Source organism: Dromiciops gliroides, chromosome 3 (assembly GCF_019393635.1).
Source record: "Dromiciops gliroides isolate mDroGli1 chromosome 3, mDroGli1.pri, whole genome shotgun sequence".
NCBI classification, from domain to species: Eukaryota; Metazoa; Chordata; class Mammalia; order Microbiotheria; family Microbiotheriidae; genus Dromiciops; species Dromiciops gliroides.
The window spans coordinates 95,865,367-95,890,828 of NC_057863.1; the positions used below are offsets into that span (position 1 = coordinate 95,865,367).

The 25,462-nt window shown below is 38.5% G+C and overlaps 1 protein-coding gene across 4 annotated transcripts in view; it reads left to right on the plus strand.

Annotated features, from left to right (window-relative positions):
- The window catches only part of ELF1 (E74 like ETS transcription factor 1), a 120,415-nt gene that overhangs the window by 34,527 nt on the left and 60,426 nt on the right, over window positions 1-25,462 (plus strand). Inside the window, exon 2 of one of the 4 annotated variants that reach the window (XM_043997887.1) lies at window positions 11,374-11,496. The exons of the other annotated variants lie outside the window; for them this stretch is intronic. The gene's annotated coding sequence lies outside the window, so the exon portion shown is untranslated. The remainder of the gene's footprint in view (window positions 1-11,373; window positions 11,497-25,462) is intronic. 4 annotated transcript variants of the gene reach the window in all.

The window sequence follows — 25,462 nt, forward strand, 5'->3', positions numbered from 1 at the left end:
CAAAAATTCAGACCCAACCTATCCAAGCCTACAGGTCCAAAGTATATGTTCATATTTTCTATCTATTCCAGTGGAGTCAAGGTAAGGCTTCAGTGCCTTGGGTAAGGAATTTTTTTTTTTTTAGGCAGGGCAGTGAGGATTAAGTGACTTGCCCAGGGCCACACAGCTAGTAAGTGTCAAGTGTCTGAGGCCGCATTTGAACTCAGGTACTCCTGACTCCAGGGCCGGTGCTCTATCCACTGCACCACCACCCCAACATCTTAACACAATAGTCTTTAAAAAAATGTCTTTTTATTTTTTCTTTCATTTGTTTCTTTCTCTTTATTTAGAATTTTATTTTTTCCCAGATTAGATGTAAAAACAAATTTTAACATTGATTCTTAAAGCTTTGTTTCAAATTCTCTTCCTCCCTCCTCATCCCCTCCTCCCCCAAGAACTCAAGCCATTCAATATAAGTTATACATGTGTAGGCATGCAAAACATTTCCACATTAGTCAGGTTTAACAATAGTATTGAAAAAACATTTTGCCAAGATATGTTGTCAACTTTTGGGGGTAGTAGTGGTTTAAAATAGATTGTGTGCATTTTACACCTATTTTCTGGTAGTCGGTTTGGGAGCTATGTGATTTTACTTTGTAGGTTGATTAATTACTAAAAAGAAATTCTTAAATATTCTTCCCTTTCTCCTTAACAAAGAGCCACAATTTTTTGGGGGGAAAAACGCCATTTAATAAGAATGCCATATATACAGTTATGCAGATGAAGATAGAATTCAGGCATTTTTGCTTTAAAATTAGCAAAGCATTTCCTTGATGATCCCTCCCCTCTCTTCCTTGGAGTCTCTCCAGTCAATTGTTTGCAAATGTGGTGTGGGCAAGGTATTTGTGTGACATTAAAAAAAAATCCCAACAAATAACTGTGTATGTAGCCTGGCCTTTTAGCAATATAGACACAGTCAATTAGATCCTCTCACTCCTTAAAACAAGATTATCTCTGGGTAGTTACTGAAATTGGAATAGGATTAGGAATCTCACAATTGCTCAAGTTAGTACTAATAACAAAGTCATATTTGAAGATGTTATTCACATTCACAAGCTCTGAGTTACCAAAACCTGTGGTGGTTTTGTGTTTTTAATTTGAGTAACTGACAGTATTTAAAACACCAAATTGGATGAGTTTGATTATGTGCATATGTTCAAATCTAGATTTGAGGTTAAGGAGAAAGGGGGGTGGGGGTAGCCTTTGCTGGATTTGTTTTTGGATGAAGTTACAGGATTTCAGTCTTCTCAGCTGATATTTTATTATTGACACTCAGCAAAGAGTATTCTTAGGTTTATTCTTTGTGTGCCAGTGTATTCATCATGTCTGCTAAATTTAGTTTAGACTTAATTCTGAGTTTCCTTTTTCATTTAGCAATTTTTTTTGGTAGAGAAAATAATTTTCATTCTAAACTTATTTCTTAAATATTTACCAAATTTTTTTCTGTGTAAGGCATTATTATGGTAGGCACAGTGAAAGATTAGGAAATGCCGTGTGTGTGTGTGTGTGTGTGTGTGTGTGTGTGTGTGTGTACTTTATTATTTTCAAAAGAATGCTGTTTAGAAGCATATTGATATTTTATACTCACAACAACCTTATTGGGTAAGACTTCCTATTTTACAATTTAAAATACTCTATTAGAAATAATTTTTGAAATTTGATACTTATATTATACCATCATGTATATACACTACCTTATTTTGCATATGATTATTGCATGTGCACTGGTGGCATCTAATTAGATTATAAGCAAAGGGCAGCATCACTGGCAAAGGAAGTGAGCAGAATGCTGGGCTTCAAGTACAAATCCTGCCTGAGACATGTGTAAGCTTCTGACTCAGTTTTCTCAGCTTTAAAATGAGAATAAGAATGTTTACACTACCTACCCCACCAGATTCTTTTGAGCCAAGTGCTTTTTCTTTTTCTTTTTCTTTTAGTGAGGCAATTGGGGTTAAGTGACTTGCCCAGGGTCACACTGCTAGTAAGTGTTAAGTGTCTGAGGCTGCATTTGAACTCAGGTACTCCTGACTCCAGGGCCAGTGCTCTATCCACTGCGCCATCTAGCTGCCCCGAGCCAAGTGCTTTTGTGAACTTTGAAACACGGTATAAACGTGAGTTACTTTGATGCCTCATACAGTAGGAAGATGGTGCAGCATAGGGGCTGGGGGCTTTGTATCATCTTCCTTGGAGGGAGGTAGCAGTAGGCTTTGGGAGGGAGGGAAGAGACTAAAGTTGTAGGTTCTAGACCCAACTCTGTTACTGCCCTTTTTTGGGGTGCCTTTGGGCAAGTCCCTTCACTCTTTGGTTTCAAGTTTGGTCAGGCTGAATCTTCACAATCTCTGAAGTTCTTTCCAGATCTGATTAGTATGCAAGTACAAGTGGGAGATTCTTCATGTCTGTAGTACTATTAAGTCACTTTGATGTAAGGGATTTGGGGGTTTGGTTTTTCCCTCCAGTCCCCCTTTTTTTTTAAAGTGAGGCAATTGGGGTTAAGTGAGTTGCCCAGGGTCACACAGCTAGTAAGTGTAAAGTAAGTTTTTTTTTTTTTTTGGTGAGGCAGTTGAGGTTAAGTGAGTTGCCCAGGGTCACACAGCTGGTAAATGTTAAGTGTCTGAGGTCACATTCGAACTCAGGTCCTTCTGAATCCAGGGCTGGTGCTCTATCCACTGTGCCACTTAGCGGCCCCTCCCTCCATTCTTTATCTACTAATCTGCTAATCTTTTGGAAAGCCAATAAGTACAATTATATTGATCACCTTTTTAGAAGATGGTTAGACTTCTAGTAATGTTTTGCTTTTTGCTCTTGCCAGTGAATTCAGGAAAATGCACGACCTCTAGGCTCCCTATGATGAGATTTAAATCAGAAACTCCTAAATAGCTTTGTCTATAAATATCCATTAGTTTTGACTTTGTCATATATTGATTTTTAAATTTTTTGGCGGGGGCAATGAGAGTTAAGTGACTTGCCCAGGGTCACACAGGTAGTAAGTGTCAAGTGGCTGAGGCTGAACTTTGTCATATATTGAATCTATGCATTTCTAAAAAATTATCTTAAAGGATAAAGGGATCAGTTGGCTGTCTTATTCATTGTTTGTCATATTTCCTTGTAAATTGAAAGTAGCCCACAGGAGTTTCTATTGATTATTCTATTTTGAGCACTGAAAAGCACAACCAGAATAGGCAAAATTAAAAGTTAGTTTAAAAACTTTTGAAATAATTAAGTGTATAGATCTTTGCATAGAGTAGTAGGTGTTGAGCAAATATTGGCTAAGTTAGGAAAAAAACAAGTTTAGGTGTTTTCATCGCTGATTGAATTAGTGGAATATAGAAATCACTGAAGATAAAGGTTGCTGGCTGTAAGGGCTGTATGAAGTGAGTTAAGGAGGTTCCCTTCGGTGCAAGTAGACTAGTTGGCTGTTTAAGGATATCAGTAAAGTAATATTGTTGGATCAAATGGTTAAACACACATTAGGTGTATTAAGACACTATGTTGATCTGTTCAATTGTTTCTCAAAAAAAAAAAAAAAGAACGAAACTGCTTCATTCAGTGTCATTACCCACAGACCTTTAGTGAAATGTGCAGCTGAAGAAAGGGAAGTTGAGAAAGGAAGAAAACTGTTAGTGACTTGGCCACCACTTTGTGAGAGAGCTTTGTCTAACATTAGTTTCTTAAAAAAATTTTTATTGATTATTTTTGTTTTTACGTAACCTACAATTTGTCCTATAGACCCTCCTGTTTCACAGAAAGAGAGCCTACATGAGAGGTCAGTTAACCTTTTAAAAGATTTTGATAACTGTTTCAATATAATTGGTTTCCCTTGTAATCTTATGCATTTTATTGTATGCATTTATATACTGTGTTCTGAGGAGTGTCCAACACTTAGCATAGTGCCTAGAACATGACAGACACCAATTAAATACTTGTTGACTTGACTTGAGAAGGCATCACTAGACCCTGATGAAAAATGTTACGTAAATACTCCTTAACTTACATAATATATAATATAATATAGAAGTAAAGAGAAAGGGGAGAAATCAGCAAAACTAATGAATGTATCAAGATCCAGCTTATATAAATGGAAAGTTCCTCTGCATCCCCCCCTTGTTTTTTGGGGGTTTTTTTGGCTGGGCAATGAGGGTTCAGTGATTTGCCCAGGGTCACACAGCTAGTAAGTGTCAAGTGTCTGAGGTCGAATTTGAACTCAGGTCCTCCTGAATCCAGGGCCAGTGCTTTTATTCACTGTGCTACCTAGCTGCCCCCATCCCTTTTTATTACACTGAAGTTTTACTGGGTTTGGTAGGAAAGAAGCATCATGCTTACTGTTCTCCTCCTTGAACATAATAGCCAAATCTGCTTAGTCTCCACATTTGGCTAATTCTTCAAATGATCACTAAAAATTTTTTATAACTGCTCTGATATTTTTCTTACCATTTATAGTGATGGTCTAGTAGCTTTACATGAAGGTCACCATCTCAAAAATTCCCCCACCCTGCCCCCTGCCCTGCCAACTACTCAGAGAACTAGCATTCTCTGGATAGAATTAATGAATAAAATATAGCATGGAGTTCATTTCCATATTAGATTTATATTTGCATTTTAAGAATCATTTGAATAGGCTAATCTTTTATGACATGTTAGCTATTTCAGATCACTAAATTATTAATATTTATGATATCTTTTAGCATATAGTAGGCATAATGTTATGCTAAGAGCTTTGTAAATAGGCGTTATAGGCACAGAGGGCCTTTATTAAATTTGTTTGAGAGGGATGGAAAAGAGTGACAATTTGATATATGAAGGAAAAACATGTCTGGCAATAATTAAATAAGACCATAATGAGTTGTAAACCATTCCTAGGTTCCATATGATTACCACAGAGATAGAGAGGGGAGAGAGGCAGCAAGAAAGGTGGCATTCAATTTGTGGTTTTAAATTTTAAAGAGGGATTAAATTTGAATAAATTCTTGAGTGAAAATTCATTTGTGTGTAGTTCGCAGTTCAACATGGATGATTAGAAAGTGTATCATAGATAACTGGGAATCCTTTCTTGGCTAGTAGATTTAAAGTCATTATAAAAATAGCCCCCAAACTAAAGAGGTAGACAAGATAATCTGGTCAGGACTCCATTTGAAGAGAAAAATTTTGACCTTTGAAATAGGCACCTTTTGACAAATGGGATGTTCTTGTATGTGTATGTGTATGTGTATGTGTATGTGTATGTGTATATGTATATATATATGTATATGTATATGTATATGTATATGTATATGTATATGTATATGTATCCATATTAAAGAAGTATCTGCATTGATTGACCTATAAGATTTCAAAAGTTGAACAGTTAACTTCAGTTCTTAATTGCGGTTTTCAGAGTTTTTTTGCATGTAATTTAAAGTTAACGTAGGAATAAAGGCCAAGTGTTTGTTTTCATATTGATAAAGTCAATTTGTTTTTGATATTTAGTTTCTGACTGTCACATAAGCTGATAGACTATGATGTAGTAGATCCAAAGATGTAGTAGAGCGGGCAGGAAACACTTGACATTTGTGTGCTCTGTCTTCCCTTCAGCTTCCTGTCGGTTAAACCACCATTGGAGTAACAGAAGCACAGATGCACAAAACTACTTGTTGTTCTTGAATTTCTGTAAGAGACACTAGTTTTTCTGTATCACCTTATAAAAACCTTTACATTTTGTTTTTATTACCTCCTTTTATGAAGTATCTTTAAATTGCCAGAACAAAATATTTAACAATTTTACATGTTGGATGTTATACACCTCCAGAGAAAGAAATGGTAAATAGAAGTGTTCATAGTATGGTTTCACACATATTTATAAATCTGTCAAATGGTCGCTTCTCTAGTGTGGGGTGGGGAAGGAGCGAGGGAGGAAGACAAAAAAGGTTAAATTTTTAAAAATGTCACATGTTGGGGCTTGTATAAAAGTTTTTGAATTAATGAAAATCTCACCCTGATAAAGTGGATTAAAGATATTTATAAATCTTCTCAATGAGAAGGCTAAGGCTGATGGATCCATTGAGGTCTGCAGTTCTGACCTGCAATAGGGCTAAAGCTGCACCAAGTCTGGCATTAATATGATTTGCCCTTGGGAATGGGGGTGGGGTACACCAGGATGGGTAAGGAAGGGCAAACTGGCCCAAGATGACCAGAGATTCCCTGCTGATTAGCAGTGGGATTGGATCCATGTATAGCACTTCCAGCATGGGAGACCCAGTCTCCTCCCCTCCCTCCTCCTCACAAATACTGAGTATCACATTCTTTTTTTTTTTTTTTTTTTGGTGAGGCAATTGGGGTTAAGTGACTTGCCTAGGGTCACCCAGCTAGTAAGTGTTAAGTGTCTGAGGTCGGATTTGAACTCAGGTCTTGCTGACTCCAGGGCCGGTGCTCTATCCACTTTGCCACCTAGTTGCCCCATGAGTATCACATTCTAATGTAGAAAAGTTGTTTTATTCAGAAGGAGCATCTGGCTTAGGATATAGAGAAGTATATTTTGATTTATAGAAACATTGGGAAACTATTTGGTTGCCACCTCATTTGTTGATTTTGCTAGCTTTTTTTTCCTTCTAGCTCTTCTGGTAAAGTGAGTGTAAGGGCATCATTAGTAAACTCACTGATGGGGCTTCAAGAATATTTTGGAAATAACACTTTTAGTAAAATAAATTTCCCATAAAAATATTGAGGCGTTCTTTAATGTTAAATTGTAGTAAGAACCAATAGTGTCCATTATGATTATCTGAATGTTTTGAGTTTTTTCATGATGACATAATAAGATAATAATAAGAGACAATAAAGTAATTATAATTAATAAATAATTTAAAGTGGCCATGGAAATAAAACTTTTGCTTACCTTCACTCAGACAGGAGTATGCTTCATCAGATATGTTGACATAAGAAGCAATAATGGTCAGTTCCAGCTCACAGAGAATGTCTGAGGGTAAAAAAAAGAAAAGGAAAGAAAACTTCATTAACAAATTCATTATATTTTGCCAGAGTACCTTAACATTTTTTTCCAGATAATAGTTTTTTGTCAAATCTTAGCTTTGTACTTTGTTACCTTATCTTATAGTATTCTTGACAAACGCTGGTATAATAAAGTCAAAGGGGGCAGCTAAGTGACTCAGTGGAGATAGAGCACTGGCCCTGGAGTCAGGAGGACCTGAGTTCAAATCCAGCCTCAGACACTTGATACCTACTAGCTGTGTGACCCTGGGCAAGTCACTTAACCCCAATTGCCTTCCCCGCCCCAAAGTCAAAGGATGTATTGCTGATATAACTAAGGGAAATTTTGTTAGAAACAAATTGTTAGCATCTTTAACCATGCTAAGTTGCCTAAACAAACAAAAAAATTAACAACTATGTAAAACTCTAAAATAAATACTTTATTGTGCTCCATTCTTAGGTATATTACAGACCCTTTATTTGTGCTCTGTGTCAAGCTACCTTAGCCTGTCATTTCCTCAAGCTTTTTTTTCCCTCAGAGATACTAAAGTCTCATTGTCATCAACAAGGAAAAAGAAAGGATGTATTAAAAGAAAAAAAATTCCAAAAGAATATAGTTATTTAAAATATTCATCAGTTTTTTCTTTTAGGGATTTTTTTGGGGGGTGGGGCGATGGGGGTTAAGTGACTTGCCCAGGGTCACACAGCTAGCAAAATGTCCAGTGTCTGAGGCTGTATTTGAACCCAGGTCCTTCTGACTCCAAGGCCGGTGCTTTATCCACTGCACCACCTAGCTGCCCCCTAGGGATTTCTTTATGGTATTCTTTTAATTGGTGTATTTACCTTTTCAGGAATTAAAATATGTCAAACTGAAATACAGAATTTAATAATGCAATAGAGATCAGGGGACGGTTTTGATTTGTTAGCTCAACTTTGCATTTAAAGACTTTTGAAAGGTCTGTTGGCCTCTCCCACAGGCTCTTGTGCTGCCTTTAGTAATGCCAATGCAGGAAGGAAAATTAGGAGTTATGAGTGTAGTGGAACCAATATGCTACAATAAACCTCTATTCAGCTCCTGCCTTGTGCTAGGTACTGTGGTAAGCACTGGTGATACAAATAAGAAAAAGACAGCCCCTGTCATACCTCAGGGAGGTATGAGTGCCAGAGGGTACTCAGTGAGGGGACATAATGGAGATAATGTTGGAGTCAAAACCATGCAGAGCAGCCGGTGGCAAATGTAGAGGTGGCTGCCATATTGGGCCCTTTTAAAGGGAAGACTGTGGGAAGGGGTGTGTGTGTGTGTGTGTGTGTGTGTGTGTGTGTGTGTGTGTGTGTATGTATTTTTGGTGGGGCAGTGAGGGTTAAGTGACTTGCCCAGGGTCACACAGCTATTAAGTGCCAAGTGTCTGAGTCTGGATTTGAACTCAGGTTTATCCACTGGACCACCTAGCTGCCCCCAGAGGTTTGTTTCTTATTCCTGCAGTCCACCCTCTGTTCCTCCAATCAGCATTAGAAGTAACTGAGGGTACTGATGAGGTGTGAATTATACAGTGTTAGGTTAGGGAGATTAATTAAATTGCATTTCAGTCTGACAAGTGTTTATTAAGGTACCATGGGAAAATCCCAGTGGTACAATCCCTATTCTTCAAGGTCTTATGGTGTTTTTGGATAGAGAGTACAAATGTACAATGAATTAAACTTAGTCTGGATTTTCATGAGGAAACTGCAGAGCTCCTTAATAACTCCTAGAAATAAATCCCAGAAATGTATCCCAGAACTAAAACCCATATTTTAAAATTAGTATTCTCTTGGGAATGATGGAGTACTGCAATCACATAGTTAAAAATTAATATCATTTGGAGGTTATGGGAGAGGTGTGTGGCAGATTTGACCAGGATTTTTAATGTATAAGAAACTTTGAATAACAGGATATCATCAACAAAACGTATGAGCAGTAAAAGATGAGACTGGTCATATGATAAGGACAAGGGATAGGCACTGGACCCAGGTGCACCACTGTTATCCTCTGTTACAGGTGGAGCAGGAGAGGGTTCATCATGTTGGGCTGATTCCCATCTGTCTCTGGGGAGTCAGGGGAAGACAGGCAAGAGATACATCCAACAGGCAAGCATGGGCATAGTGGAGGAGTCCTTATTGCTGAGCTTGTAGATCCATTTGAGTATGGAGAGCTAGGATTAAAGTAAGGGCCTGGTTTGGCCTAGAAACTTGTCTTGCATCATATCATGCCAGATTTAAAAAAAAAAAGCAATTTGCACTCACGTGGTAAAGGAATTCAAAGCTATCTCCCAAAATTTAAAGGGAAAATCACTGTTTGATTTAATTCATGGGATGAATTCTTACTGGAGTTCTTGACTTAAAAAAAACAAACCAAAAAACCAGAGCATGTCAGTAAAAGATAAGGAAAAGAGGACTGCAAAATGAACTTTGGCACCTACAGTTTTTAAAAGTCAATATTGAATTTAACAGTACAGTTTCAAAACTTCTTGTTTGTTGTATCCCATCCTGTCCTCTCATCTATGTAATTTTTAATATTTAATTTATATTTTTTTTAAATTTTAAATTTTTTGGAATCACTGTCATTGCCCATCCAGGCCTCACCTCCTATCCTCTCCTCCTCCCCCCGCCCCTTTTTTTTTTTTTTGGTGAGGCAAATGGGGTTAATCGACTTGCCCAGGATCACACAGTTAGTGTCAAGGGTCTGAGGCCGGATTTGAACTCAGGTACTCCTGACTCCAGGGCTGGTGCTTTATCCACTGCGCCACCTAGCTGCCCCACTGGCTATCCTTAAAAAAAAAATCCTTCTTTGCAACAAGTAAGTCTAGTTGAGCAAAATACATTCGACTGTTTCATCCTTCTGTCAACAGGTTGGGAAACATGCTTCATTATCAGTCTTCTAGAGTAATTATTGGTGGTTGCTTATGATTGGAGTTCTTAGATCTTTAAGAATTATTTTCCTTTACATTATTTGTAGGAGATATGTATGGGCCCGGGTAAGAAAATCTTTTATCAGTGCCGATTGGCACTTTCTCTTTAGCTTTATAGTCTTAGGGAGCTGGCTTGAGTACTGAAAGGTGTTCCTACTATTTTGTAGGCATTGTGTAAATTATTCTTCCGGTTCTGCTTACTTCACATATAAGTCTTACCAGATTTTTCTAAATTCAGACTTTAGTTTTTATCATCGTGTTATTTCTTATGATATTCCATTCCTATACCATAATTTTAAAGTTTCTGTTCCTCCCCTCCCCCCAGTGGATGGATATCTTCTGTTTCCATTCCTTTGCTACAACAAGTAAGTGCAGCTGTATTTTATACATGAATCTTTTCCCCCTTGTTTTTGACTGATTTGGTCTATTTGTGTAATATTGGTGTAACTGGCCTAAAGGCTATACAGTTAAGTGATTCTGGAGGTATAGTTAGTTCCAAATTACTTTCTAGAATAGTTGAGCCAATTAACAGTTCTATCAAGAGTACATTACTGTTCCTGAGCGCCCAACAATCGCAGTTTTTGTTGAGAATTGTTTTAATTTGCATTCCTTTTAGTAATGACTTGGATCATTAAAAAGAAATATTGATATATTGGGTTTTTATCTCACAACTTTTCCATTGTATCTGTCCCTCCTCCTTCAGAGAGCAGTCCATTATAACAAAATAAAAAAGGGGGAAAAAGTTCACCATAAATAACCAACATATTTTAAAAGTCTGACACTGAATGTGTAGTGTTCCACATTCCTATTTCCCTCTTGCAGCAAAAAGGGAGGAATGCCTTCTCATATCTCTTCTTTGTAGCCATACTTGGCTATTATAATATCATAGCATTCAGTTTTGACTTTCTATTTATGTTATAGTCATAGTATATATATTAGTTAATTGGTTCTGCTTAATTGGTTTTAAAAATATATATGGTTGGGGCAGCTAGGTAGATAAAGCAGTAGATAAAGCACTGGCCCTGGATTCAGGAGTACCTGAGTTCAAATGCGGCCTCAGACACTTAACACTTACTAGCTGTGTGACTCTGGGCAAGTCACTTAACCCTAATTGCCTTCTCCCCCCCCCCCCCCATATATATATATATATACACACTCACACAACACACACACACACAGAGGTTGTTGATAGCTTTTGAAACCTGTTTCCTCTTCATTCCCTTTGACCATTTAGTAGAGAATGGTTTTTGCTCTAATATTTTTTAATCAATTCCTTACATTTCTAGAACATCCAACTTTTATCAGAGAAATTTATTGTAAAGATTTTTCACCCCACTTGGCTTTTCCTTTTAATTTTGACTATTGATTTCGCTTGTGCAAAAGCTTTGCAATTTTGTGTACTCAAAATTCTCCATTTTCTCTGGCCTCTCAGGTCTCTTCCAGCTCTAAGTCTATGATCCTATGAGGAAGGAAGGAAACAAGCATTTAATTAGCACCTACAGTGTGTCCAGAACTATGTTAAGGTCTCATTTGGTCCTTACAACAGCCCTGGGAGGTAGGTGCTGTTATTACCATCCCTTTTTTACATTTGAGGAAACTGAGGCAGACAGAGGTTAGTTAAGTGACTTTGAGGCTGGATTTGAGCTCATGTCTTCATGACTCCAAATCCGGTGCTCTTGCCACTGTGCCACCTCTCTGTGCTGATCTTTATCCGTGGTTTGGTCAAGTTTTCTTCCCCTTACCTTGATTGTAAAAGATACCTTTTCCCCTTTCTCTTATTTGTTTTTAGTATGATCCTTTCATATTGAGATCATGTTTCCATTTGGAATTTTTTTATGGCATATTTACTAGGGTTCTTCATTAGGAGAGCCCAGTGTTTGACGAAATTGTTTTCTGCCAGTTGTACTCTGGTTAAAGACTGCTCTTTATACACTGCACGGGGGATTGTTGATAAACTGCGTGTTATGTGGGTCTGTCATCACTTTCTATTGAATAACTTGGTTGCTATTATAGAAGAGCATGTTGGATCCTGCCTGAGTTAATATTTTGTATTTCAGAATCAGAAATTGCTTTTTGCATGTGAAAAGACAAATTCAGGGGACCCCTGCATAACATGTTACACAGTCCCATGAAAAACTTGACAGGTACCTTTTGGGTCACGGAAATCTACCTTCATGCCTCGCGTAGTGCTCTCAAATCTCCAACTCCTCTGTGCCCTCCCCTGTAATGTAGAATTCTTACAACACTAAAATCTGGACAGGAAAATTGTCTTATAGACTAAGTATTTTATACCGCATATACTCGAACCTTACTTTAAAAGAGTACATTTAATGTTAACAAATGGAAAATGTTCTTTTACCTTCTGATTCTCCTAGATGTTTAATATAACACACTCTTCAAAAATTTAATTTTCATTTGAGCTACTTGTAAATTCAGTTCTAAATCTGTTAGGTACCTGCTCTGAGTGCGTGTTATGCACCATGATATAGGCACAGTTGTAAGATTCTGATTGCTGCTCTGAAGTAATTGGGGTTCTCAGTGGAGATGTCTCTGGAGAGAACATGGTGTAATAGGAGAAAGAACACTGAGCCTTGGAGTCAAGAGAATCTTGTTCATTTTGCCTCCAGGTTGGACTAGCTCTTCTAGCTCTTCCAACGTTCTAGTATCCTGTAATTAAATAACAACACAAGAGGCAGCTAGGTGGCACAGTGGATAGAGCACCGGCCCTGAAGTCAGGAGTACCTGAGTTCAAATCCGGCCTCAGACACTTAACACTTACTAGCTGTGTGACCCTGGGCAAGTCACTTAACCCCAATTGCCTCACTAAAAAAAAAAATTAAAAAAAAATAACAACACAAGAGGTTATACAATTGTTTTAAAATATGTGATGTAAATTTCATAGGAGGACAGAAATGCTAAAGACCAGGAAAGCTAATAGTCGGAATTAATTTCCTTTTTAGGAACGAAATCGTAATATGTCATTGTTACAGTACAGTTGCCGGGTGTTTTTGTTCTCATGGATTAAAAGTGTTTTTCAGACCTGTGACCAAAGAATGTCTCCCCCCCCCCCAATGCTCCCTGTTGTGTGTTATAAGTGGTCCCTAATATAGGAATAGATCATGTTCCATCTTTTACATTTAATTTTTTGTTACTCAGAACATATTTCCCATAGAAACAATACAGAAGGTGATTATATTCTGTTTAACATGTTTTGAATTCAAGATGAATCTCTATGCAGATGATTCTCAGATTTCTTTGTTCAGCCCTAACTTCTGACCTCTGATCTCCGGGCTAGAGATAGCTCCGGTATTTCTATTTAGCTATTGGACATTTCAGACTTGAAGTCTTATTGGCATATATCATTTGATGACATGTCTCTAACTGGAACTCTTATCTCTTCCCTCAAACTCACCACCCTCCTTAAGTTCCCTGTTACCTTCAGGTATCCTGTCAATCTCCCGGTCACCTTTGACTCCTCATCCTATGCCAAGGCCTGTTGTTTCTACCTTCCTAACATCTCTCCTATATGCACCCCCTTCTTTCCTCTGACACTGGCATCACCTTGCTACAGGCTGTCATCACCTCACATCTGGACTATTTGCAGTAACCCTTCTGATTGGTCTTCCTGCTTCAAGTCTTTTCCCACTACAATTCATCCCCTACTTTGCTGTCAAAGTGATCTTCTGACCATGTCACCCGGCGCCCCCCCCCCCCCCATCACTATTGGATCAAATATAAAACCTGTTGTTTTGTTTTTGTTTGTGAGGCAGTTGGGGTTAAGTGACTTGTCCAGGTACACACAGCTAGTAAGTGTCAAGTGTCTGAGGCCGGATTTGAAGTCAGGTCCTCCTGAATCCAGATCCACTGCGCCACCTAGCTTCCCCATAGAACCTATTTTATAAAGTCCTTTAAAACCATACCCCTTCCCACTCTTCCAATATTGCTGCCCTTTATGTGCTCTGGGATCCATTGACACTGCACACAGCCTTATTGGTTACCTCTGGGCATTTTTACTCTCCCTCCGCATCTCTTCCTCCTGTCTTCCAAGTTCCATCTGAAGTTCAAACTTTTCTCCTTAACCTTAATGTTTTCTGTTTGAGATTACCTCCAATTAATAAGCATGTCTCTATTTTGTTTGTACATAGTTATGTATTGTCTCAGACTGTGAATTCCAGAGAGCAGACACCACTTATTTAGTCATTCACTTATTTATTTAGAATTTTCCCCACCTTACATATAGAAACAAATTGTAACATTGATTTTTAAAACTTTGTGTTCCAAATTCTCATCCTTCCTCCCTATTCCCCCTTTAAGAACTCAAACAATTCAATATCAGTTATACATGTGCAGTCGTGCAAGACATAGCAGACAAAAAAACTTTAGAAAATGGAAGTAACTAACAACCGGCATCACCAAATCTACTTCCATCTGTATTCAGGTACCATCAGTTCTTTCTCTGTAGATGGAGTGCATTTTTCATAAGTCCTTCAGAGTGCAGACGCTACTTTTTGCCATTCTTTGTCTTAGCCCAGTGTCTGGCTCATACTAGGTATTTAATGAAAGCTTGTTTACTTGATGGGACCCTAGGTATCTGGAGGGAAGAGTTGTTTTTCTCTTTTTTCCTGGGGATTAGCCCGAGGCAAAATTTCAAAGTGAATGAAAGTTTTTTTGGGGGGGGGTGGGGTGGGATGATGGGTCTTTTACTTTGTGCAGCCCTCTGCAAATTAACCTCAGGTGGTACTAACTTCCCAGTCACTCCTTATGTTGGAGTCTGCCCTTCACTTTAAGCTATTTCTAGCTTTCATAGGTTGTTGACTTGTTCTGCCTTTGAACACTTATTTGCTCTCAAAGTTCCGTATTTGTTCAGAACTCTGCTATATCCCCAACATTACCAACCTGTCTGTGTGGCCCAGAGGTCACAATGTCTTTTCTTAGTCTCATTGTCCTGGGTGTGGGTGGTGAGACTTATGAGAGTACGCTTTAATGGCAAGGGTAGGAGCAGTGACAATATCTAAGTGTCCTTGGTATATGTCAAGAATAGCCATTTATTGAGAAGATAAATCTCTATATGTTTATGTGTAAGATTTGAAAGGATATATATAACCTTTTTTTTTAAAAAAACTTGTGTGCAAAGTTAACTATCAGTATTGTTGAGGGAATATTTCTTTTCTTTCTTTCTTTCTTTTTTTTTTTCTTAGAGTCTTCTGTGTATTATTTTATGTGAAGGAATTTGGGGGGGGGGCAGGGCAATGAGGGTTAAATGACTTGCCCAGGGTCACACAGCTAGTAAGTGTCAAGTGTCTGAGCCTGGATTTGAACTCGGGTCCTCCTGAATCCAGGGCCTTGCTTTATCTACTTTGCCACCTAGCTGCCCTGAGGGGATATTTCTTTTTTTTTTTTTGCGGGGCAATGGGGGTTAAGTGACTTGCCCAGGGTCACACAGCTAGTAAGTGTCAAGTGTCTGAGGCCGGATTTGAACTCAGGTACTCCTGAATCCAGGGCCGGTGCTTTATCCACTACGCCACCTAGCCGCCCCCAAGGGGGATATTTCTTAAGAATTGAGAAGGTGGTGGTAAACTTCTTTGCAGAAAAAAAAAAGTAAGCAGAGCTAGGAAAACAATATACACAATAATTACAACAATGTAAATAAGAAGGAATGGTTGTTTGGTTTTTTTAGTAAGGCAATTGGGGTTAAGTGACTTGCCCAGGGTCACACAGTGTCAAGTGTCTGAGGCCTGATTTGAACTCAGGTACTCCTGAATCCAGGGCTGGTGCTCTATCTACTGCACCATCTAGCTGCCCAGTAAGGAATAGTGACCACAGAATAATTGAAAGGAGAATTGTAAAATTAGGAAGAACAAGAATAGCCCCAAAGAAGAGATATGAGAAAATACCCTCCTTGACTCCTTTCCAGAGGTGGAAATTCTATGGGTGTGGAACACTGCATATATTAAAACTTTAAAAAATATATTATTCATTAATCCTAATTTTTTTCTCTATCTCTTTTCTTTAAAAATATTTTTCAGTATGGGATGGCTCTCTGGTGGAAGAAAAGCTGAAATTATAGAGGGGGAAATTTACAGGATGCAAAATCAAATGATATATCACTAATTTTTTTTAGAGTGATATAAGGGAAATTATAGTTATATTTGTTCTATTGGCTGTGCCAGTCTAAATTCCTCAAAAGTCCTTAGTATAAATTACTTGGAAGTAATTTAGTTAATACCATCAAATTACTAAAGCCAAGTTTATTTTACACTTTTTCAGAGATAAGCAAAGCAAGCCAACAAAATAGAACTATATTCTTAATAAAGGAATGATCTGAGGACAAATAGTTTTTCACAAACATAGCCTTCCCTAGATTGAATGTTCCATTCTCCAGACCAGTATATATATCTCTTGATCAGCAGACGTTATGAGGCAATGAGTTTTGGCTTTGCCACAGAAGTCTTATTCAGCTTCTTGCAACAGTTCAATCGCTGTCACAATTTCAAAATATTTAACATCAATTGGCAAGATAAAATCATACATGGAAAGTCCTGGCATATAACCAGTCTACCAGTTTCAAAGCTTCCCTGGTGTCAAAACTCTTATTGGAGATCACCAAAGCACCTTTTGTATGTTGAGGTACAACTAAAGAAATATCATGTAGCAGTGATTACTAATTTTTTGACAGCCTGTCATTGGAGATTTTGTTATTTTCAGTACCAGATTTTTTTCCCTCCCTACACCCTCTCCCCTAACCATTGAGAAGGGAAGAAATCTAGATAGCACAGTGGATAAAGCACCGGCCCTGGATTCAGGAGGACCTGAGTTCAAATCCAGCCTCAGATACTTGACACTTACTAGCTGTGTGACCCTGGGCAAGTCACTTAACCCTCATTGCCCCACCCTCACCCCACCCCCCCAAAAAAAGAAGAGAAAAAGAGAAGGGAAGAAATAAAGATACTCATTATACATATGAAGTCATATTGGAGTTTGTAGCATTGTCCTCCTACCATTCCCAATTTCTAATTCCCTCGATGTTTTTATTAAATTATGAAGTGTCCTGGGATGGTCTTTGAAAGTTGGTTTGGGAATCACTTCTAGTGATTAGACTACATGGGTAATTCCCTCACTGATTCAAATTGTGACCTTTGTATCATTTTAATAGATAATCTTAGTGTTGCTGTGGCTGCAGCTAACTTGGAGATGAGTCTTTCTGAACTTAATTAGCTAGGCTGGTACTTGGACCATAGACATACAGTTTACTACCAGTTCTGTTCATCAGACTTTCTGGTAGGGCGGCTTAGAATTTGTGCTTTTCTGATATATGAAAAACCCAAGGTGCCACCTTATGCCTTGATATGAGACACTGGAATAGGACTTTAACAGATAAGAATGTAACGAAGATGCTCTGATTTTTCTCTTATAACATGACTAATGCAGAAATAGGATTGATGTTTGTGTGTGTGTGTGTGTGTGTGTATATACAACCTATATCAGATTACCTGCTGTCTAGGGGAGGGGGGAGGGAGGGAGAAAAAATCTGAAATTGGAAAGCTTGTATAAACAAAAGTTGAGAACTATCTTTACATGTAATGGGAAAAAAATAAAATACTTTATTAATTAAAAAAAAAAGAATGTAGTGAAGAAAAATTTAAGGGGGCAGGTATGGTATACACATTGGCCTTGAAAGCTCAATCAAATAGCTTACCTATTATATCAGGTAAATTGTAAAATGAAGAGGATAGAAATGAAGGCTTGCATCAAGAATGATTGAATAGTCATTCTTTTTTTTTTTTTTTTTAGTGAGGCAATTGGGGTTAAGTGACTTGCCGAGGGTCACACAGCTAGTAAGTGTTATGTGTCTGAGGCCAGATTTGAACTCAGGTACTCCTGACTCCAGGGCCGGTGCTCTAACCACTGTGCCACCTAGCTGCCCCTGAATAGTCATTCTTAAGGAGATAAATCACGTATGTATTAAAATATAAACACGTGGCATGCCTTGGCCTTGGTAGTCATAAAACAGAATTTTCATCATTTCTCTACTTTAGGAAACTGAACCCTACAACTAGCCTTCCTTCCATACGAAAGTATTTTCCCTACAAATCTAAGCTCATCTGGTTGGCTTTCAAAGTAGTTCAGAATTGGTAATGTGGCATAAGACCACTGGACATGAGATCAGAAGACCTGGGTTCAGCTCCTAGCTTTGATACTTCCTACTAGAGTTACCATGGTCAGTTCATTTTGGGCTTTGTTTTTCTCATTTGTAAGATGAAAGGAATTGACTAGATGATTATATAAGTTCCCTTCCATATCTCAAAATCCTATGGAGCCCCAACCCCAATAACCCAACTTTACTTTAAACCGAGCTTTCTAACTCTTATCAAGACGGTTATCTTCCTGTCCCATGAACACATCACAATCATTTCTACCTTAGTGCCTTTTGCCTACATTGTTCTTCTTGCCAGAATCCTGCCCACTTCTTCCTCTCTTCACCTGTCCAGTTCTTCTTTATCCTTGATGGCCTAGCTCTAGTTAAACTATCTCTTATCACACATTTCCTGACTACTCTTACCCACCCTCCCCTTTCTTTGAATTCCTGTAGCATTCTGCACTGAGATTAGACTTAATCTTAATTGATTTATGTATGAGAGATTCCTTCCCTGCCAAAAGATTATTAGTTTCTCGTAGGGACTGACCGTGTCTCAAAGAAAGGTCTTTTTAAATACCTGCATACAGTACCAAAGAATAATAAAATTGATTAGTTTATACAGATAACACTGTCTTTTGTTGTTGTGGAACTTTTCCACACCTTTAATAGTTTTGCACTATCAGTGATTTTAGAGGTATTTGTTAAGTACCTACTTAGTGCTAGGTGCTGGGAATATAAAGACAAACAAGAAACAGTCCCTTTCCCCAAGAACCTTATAGTCTGTTGGAGGAGACAATAAGCACATAATAATTACATACAAAATAGATGCGTAGGTGGAGGCATTGGGAGGGCTTACCGTGGGCCAGGCACTGTGGGGGTAAAAAGTAGGGCATAAGACAGTCCCTGTTCTCAAGAAGGTCATGGTCTAATGGGGAAGACAACATGCCGTGTACACACAAGATAAAGGATAAATTGGAGAGGCTAAATAGAGGGAAGGCACTAACATTAAGGGAGAATCTGGAAAAGCTTCTTGTAGAAGATGGGATTCTAGCTGGTACTCGAAGGAGGCAGGATTGAGGAACAACCAGGGAAAAGGAGGTGAGTGTGACTGGATGTTAGAGAACTTGGAAGATACAAGATATAAGGCTGCATGGAGGGGCAGGTTCATGAAGGGCTTTGAGGCCAAACAGAGGATTTTATATTTGATTCTAGAGGTGATAGGGAGCTACTGGAATTTACTAGTGAGTGGGGCAGGGGTGACATGATCAGATTAGCTTTCAAAAGTGACCAGATTACTTGGACAGCTGAGAGGAGGATGGACTCTAGGTGGGTGAGATTTGTCAAGGGAGGCCAGTCAGCATGCTGTTAAAATAGTCTTGGAAGGGGCAGCTAGGTGGCTCAGTGGATAGAGCACCGGCCCTGGAGTCAGGAGGACCTGAGTTCAAAGCCGACCTCAGACACTTGACACGAAACTAGCTGTGTGACCCTGGGCAAGTCACTTAACCCCAATCCCCCCCCCTCCCCCCCAAGTCATCTATAATAGTCTTGGCCTCTATCAGGCTGGTAGCTGTGTCAGAGGAGAGAATGGAGTATAGGAGAAATGTTCTGAAAGTAAAATCAACTAAGACCTTTATCCAGTCAGGCAGCTGGATAGGGGAAGGAGGGCCTAGGTTGTAAGCCTGGGTGATTTCGAGGACATCAACAGTAATAGGGAAGTTTAGGAAGAGGGAAGAGTTGTCGGGGACAAAGATAATTATATAATACATATAATAACATTTATATAAATAATATTATATAAGTAATAAAAGTTCAGTTTTGAACATGTTGAAATTAATATGTCTTTGGGACATCCTGTTAGAAATATTTAATAGAACATGTGGGGGTCTAGAGGTTAGGAGAATAGTTAGAACTGGATAAATAGATCTGAGAATCATCTACATAGAAATAATAATTTAATCCATGGGAGCTGATAAGATCACCAAGGACACCCACCTTTAGTAGGTGTAACCTGAATGAAGGGCCAGTAAAGGAGTGGTCAGCAGAGGAAAATAAGGAGGGAGTAGAGTCTTGGAAATCTAGAGAGAAAAGGGTGATCCATAGTGTTAAGACTGAGAAAAGGTCAAGAAGTTAAGAATTGAAGAGAGGCCATTAGATTTGGCCATTGGTTGAATGATAAGGTGGGAATCAGACAGAAAAGAGTAAGAGAGAAAAGGAAGTGAGAGCACATACTGTATAAGACTTTTTCAAGGAGTTTATCCACAAAAGAGAGGAAAGATGTGGGAGGACAGTTTAGGAGAGTTTTTTGAGAATGGGAGACATGCACATATTTTGTAGAGAAACAGCTAGTAGATAAGGAGAGATTGAAGATAAGGGAGAAGTTAGGGATGATGGAGGGGATAATCAGTTTATTTTGGTTTTGTTTGTTTTGTTTTGTTTTTTAGTGAGGCAATTGGGGTTAAGTGACTTGCCCAGGGTCACACAGCTAGTAAGTGTTAAGTGTCTAAGGCCTGATTTGAACTCAGGTCCTCCTGACTCCAGGGCTGGTGCTCTATCCACTGCGCCACCTAGCTGCCCCATGATGATGTCTTTAAAATGAAATTAAGAGGTGAGAGGATTGCACTGAGAGAAAGGGAAAGGGAGAGGTAGAATAGGGTAAAGTATTTCACATAAAAGAAGCAAGAAAAAAGCTTATGTAGTAGAGGGGAAGATGGGGGAGGAACTGGGGAGTGAATGAGCCTTAATCTCATCAGAATTGGCTCAAAGAGGGAATAACATCATATTCAAGTGGGTATAGTAATATATCTTGCCCTGTGGGGAAGTGGGAGGGAAAGGGGATTGGGGGGGGGGGGGAGGAAGGGAGGGTAGGTTGTGGGTGGGGCAGTCTGAAGCAAAACACTCTTTTTTTTTTTTTTAAAGTGAGGCAATTGGGGTTAAGTGACTTGCCCAGGGTCACACAGCTAGTAAGTGTTAAGTAGTGTCTAAGGCCGGCTTTGAACTCAGGTACTCCTGACTCCAGGGCTGGTGCTCTATCCACTGCGCCACCTAGCCGCCCCCAAAGCAAAACACTCTTGAGGAGGGTTAGGGTAAAAGAAGATAGAAAATAGAGTAAATATCATGGAGAGCAAATAGGATGGAAGGAAACAACAAAAGTAACAGAAAAAAATTTGAAGCAGAGGCAAGAGCAATGTAAGATGATGGTACTTATTTTTCTGGGATATTGTGAAGAAAATTCTTTGTCAAGTATAAGGTATTATTTAAATGTTAGCTATTGTTGCAATAATCAACCTCATTGATGTTTTGTAATGAAATCTCCCTTTAAAGTACTATATAAATGTAGTTTACTATTTAAAAAAAAAAAGATGAGCAGGAAGCTATCAGAAAAACCTGGAAAGACTTACATAAGCTGATGCAAAGTGAAATGTACTGTATACAAAATAACAGCACTACTGTAAGATGATCTGCTGTGAATGACTTAGTCATTTTCAGCAGTGCAGTGATCCAAGACAACTCTGAAGGACTTAATGAAAATGTAGTCCATCTATAAAGAACTGATGGTACCTGAATACAGATGGAAGTATTTTTAAAAAGAAAGTACAAATGTGCCTAGCTTGTATGTCTTTATTCTAGATAATTTTTCCATTAATAAAAATTTTGAAATTAAAAAAAATTGTAGAAAGATGAGGAGGAAGAGAAAAGATTGAGTTCTTGGCAAATGGCCTCAATTCTTTTCAGTAAAACAGGAGGCAAAGTTCTCAACTGAGAAGTTAGTGGTAGAGTGAGCCATGGGAAGTTTGAGGAAGGATAAATTTGGAAAAATTGCCATGTTGAGAGGGATAGAGTCAATTAGGGAAGTGTAAAAGGATTGCCTTGCTATAGTGAGGGCCCAGGTGAAGGGTACGTAATGTATGTTTGTAGTTGACCCACTCAGCTTGGTTTTGTGATTTTTCTCTGGCTTTTTCTTCAGCCTGAGGTGTGTAGGAGTGAAGGTAGGAGATGGTGGCTATTGATGGTATTTAAATACACATACACACAGAAAAGACATCATTCAGTAGCTCGCATATAGGATTTTAGACCAGGAAAAGGACCTTAGAAGTCATCAGTTTTATTTTAAGACCATCTAAGTTATAGAGGGATTATTACCATCTGCAAAGGGTGGGAGGAAAATCCACATTAATGAAATCATGGATCTTTGAAGTATTTTCATGTTGGTGAATAACTGCTTTAATGTTTGTTTGTAAGATCCTTTATGGCAAAGTTGTGGTTTTGGTGACATTCTCGTGCTTGCTTGCCTCCTTGAGCCTTGTTCAACAAACATTAAGCACTTGATTTATCACTGATTTGCCGTGTGACTTTAGACAATTTAAATATCTTCCCCTCCCTAGGCCTCACTTATCTGTGAAAGTTATGGTATTAGATTGCTTCCAAAGTCCTTTTGTAGATTTGACATATATTATAGGTAAGATTCTATTGATACGTGCAAATGGAAGGAAAAAAAATAAACCACTTGTAAGCAAACTTGGATTGTTTCTTACAGGCTAGTTCCTGTTTTCAGGGGTGAACATTTTTCTGCTTTGACTGCCCAAACAGGTTTGCTGCAGAGGGCATTTTAACATGTTTGTGTGTTCTCTGAATAGTGTGCATTCTTGCCAGAGGTTTGTTTTGGATTCCCATGAGAAGAAAGTTTTTCCCAGATAGGTTCAGGGGCATCATGAGAAAAGCAACGCCAAATACAATTTAGATCATTAATGCCTTTTTTCTTTATCCTTTATTTTAGGCCAAGTTGCTTTATTTAAAAAAAATCCTTTCCTTTGTACTTGATAAAAGCTCAAGCTTTTTATGCTTTATGGGTTTTGTTTGTTTGTTTGTTTTTGGTTTTTCGGGGCAGTGATGGTTGTGACTTGCCCAGGGCCACACAGCTAGTAAGTGTCAAGTGTCTTGAGTCCAGATTTGAATTTAGGTCCTCCTGAATCCAGAACCGGTGCCTTATCCACTGTGCCACCTAGCTGCTGCCCCCATGCCTTATGTTTTAACACTGGTCATATCTAGATATAAATTCTCTCCATATCTTCCATTCCAATGAAGAAAAATCATTAAAAGACCAACTGAAATTGTGACCACCTATGTAGATATTAACATGACATTCTTCTTGCAACCTGCTAAGGAAAGGAGCGAAGTTTCTCATCCACTGTTCACTCTTGGTCATTGTAATTACTCAGCATTTTAGTTTAGTGTTTTAACTTTACATTCTAATTATGTGTTTATATATTCATCTGTGTATACACACACACACATGCGCATACACATACATACACACACACACACATTTATTTGTTTTCCCCCTCTTCCTCCTTTGAGGCAGCACGACATAGTGTACAGAGAACTAGCCTTGAGATCCAGAAAAAACCTGGCTTCAGGCTCTACTTCTGACAGTCCTTATAGTTTTGGGCAAGTCACTTTAAACCTCTCTCTACAAGACTAACTTGCAGAGAAAGTGCAGTTGTATAGGTTGAGGGAGTTCCCTTAACTGAGCGTTCAAATGAAATCAGTAGCCCAGTTTCCAGCCCTACCCACTAATTCTGCTTACTTCACTGTGCATTTATATTGCATGTTTTCTCATGGTTCTCTGTATCTTTGTCATTTCTGATTTTCTATTTAGTTCATCTACCATAGTTTGTTCAACCATTTTCTTATCAAGGGGGCACTGGCTGTTTCCAATTTCTTGATACCATAAAAACTGCTGTTGTGAATGTTTTAGGATACATGTGGCCTTTCCCTCTATCTTTAACTTGGACGTGTATGCCTGGAGCAGAAGTTATGAAGAGATTAGTGACCTTTCTTATGTAATTCCAAATTGTTTTCCAGAATCGTTGGACCAATTTCTTCCCGAAGTCCCTCTGATATTGACTGTTTACATCTTTTCTGGTCAAACTTTAGAGTTGTCTTAGTTTACACATCTCCTGATATGTGGACCAGTCTTTCATATGGTTATTAATTATTTGTTTTTATTTTGAAAATGCGTTTATTTCCTTTGACCACTTATCTGTTGGGGAATAAAAGATGTTTCTTAATGACCATGAAAGTCTTTGCATATTGTGGACTTTTGCTAGTAGTTTCTTTTAAAAAAAAATCTAACATTTTAAGAACAGAGTCCTTTAAAGGGTTAATCTGAAGCCAACAGGTATAGACAGATCTAGGTATGTGATATGTTTCGCTGTTTTGCAAGGTGCTACAAATGCTGGTACTGTGTAATTGGATCCGAGGTAGGCCGGGCAGTCAGATGAAGGAAAGTGAGAGCAATGCAAAAGAACTGGAATTTCAGGTCCAGACCGTGAGTCATTGCAATTCACCCCAAGAGTTCTGGGGTTGTTCAGCTTGGCGTCAGGGAAAGGAGAAAGTGTTGAAGGGGAGCCGACTTATTCTCTTGGATCTCACTGATATTTTTTAAAAATTAAGATGGTCAAAGCAAAGGTAAGATTGATACAGTTGCTCAGGCCCTCTTCAGACTTGAAGAATTGTGGTCTTCATTGTCTGCTGAGCTGGTGAGGGGCGGGTGATAGGAAGACAGACCCTCAATATAAAACATTTGTTTTTCTCTTATTAAAAAAAATTAAATTCTACATTGTTAAAAAGCTCAAGCTGTTTTGCATTCTTAACAAATGAGAGAGAAAAGCTTAAATCCTGATTTAAAGGAACCTACATGCAGGATATTACAAATGGTGTTATGTGGAAGGATGCAAGGTAGTGGCACCTCCCCCTGTCCCCCAACCTCTGCCTCCAGTTCTTTGAATTGAATGTGAGAAGGTATCAAAAGGCAGGACAGAGAAGAAGAGGCACACACAGTCCATCGTCCTTGGGTTTGAGACATCATTGTTCCACAGGAAGAACCTGAAGCCCTACTGCCAATAATAATACTTGAGTGGGTTTCCCTTCAGGTTCATCTGGGGAATGGTTTCATTTAAGCTAAGGTCCATACACTAAAGGGTGCTTTCTCCTTTGTCCTCTCTCTGAGAATTGCAGGATTAGAATTGCCCTTGTTTGAGCATGTTACTTATCACCAGGGCAGTCCAAGCAAAGAGCTTTTCTGTGACCTCATTTTGATAGGATCTTTTAGGTTGTCCTCCTTAAATTAAGTATTTCAACTCCCACTTCAGCAATGCGCATGTTAGTAACAGTAATGCAGCAAAAGAAGTAGAAATCTAAGCTTTTATTTAAAAGTTTTAAAACATATTTTAGTGATTTGCATGTGAAGCTATATGCTAGACTTACATAAATGCTTTCTGGGGTGCTTCTTTATGGAAGTAGATGGAGAGAATGTGGTGTAGAGATGAGCAAAAAGCATCACTAACAGTGAAAGAAGATAATAGTCTGGAAGTCTATAACTTTA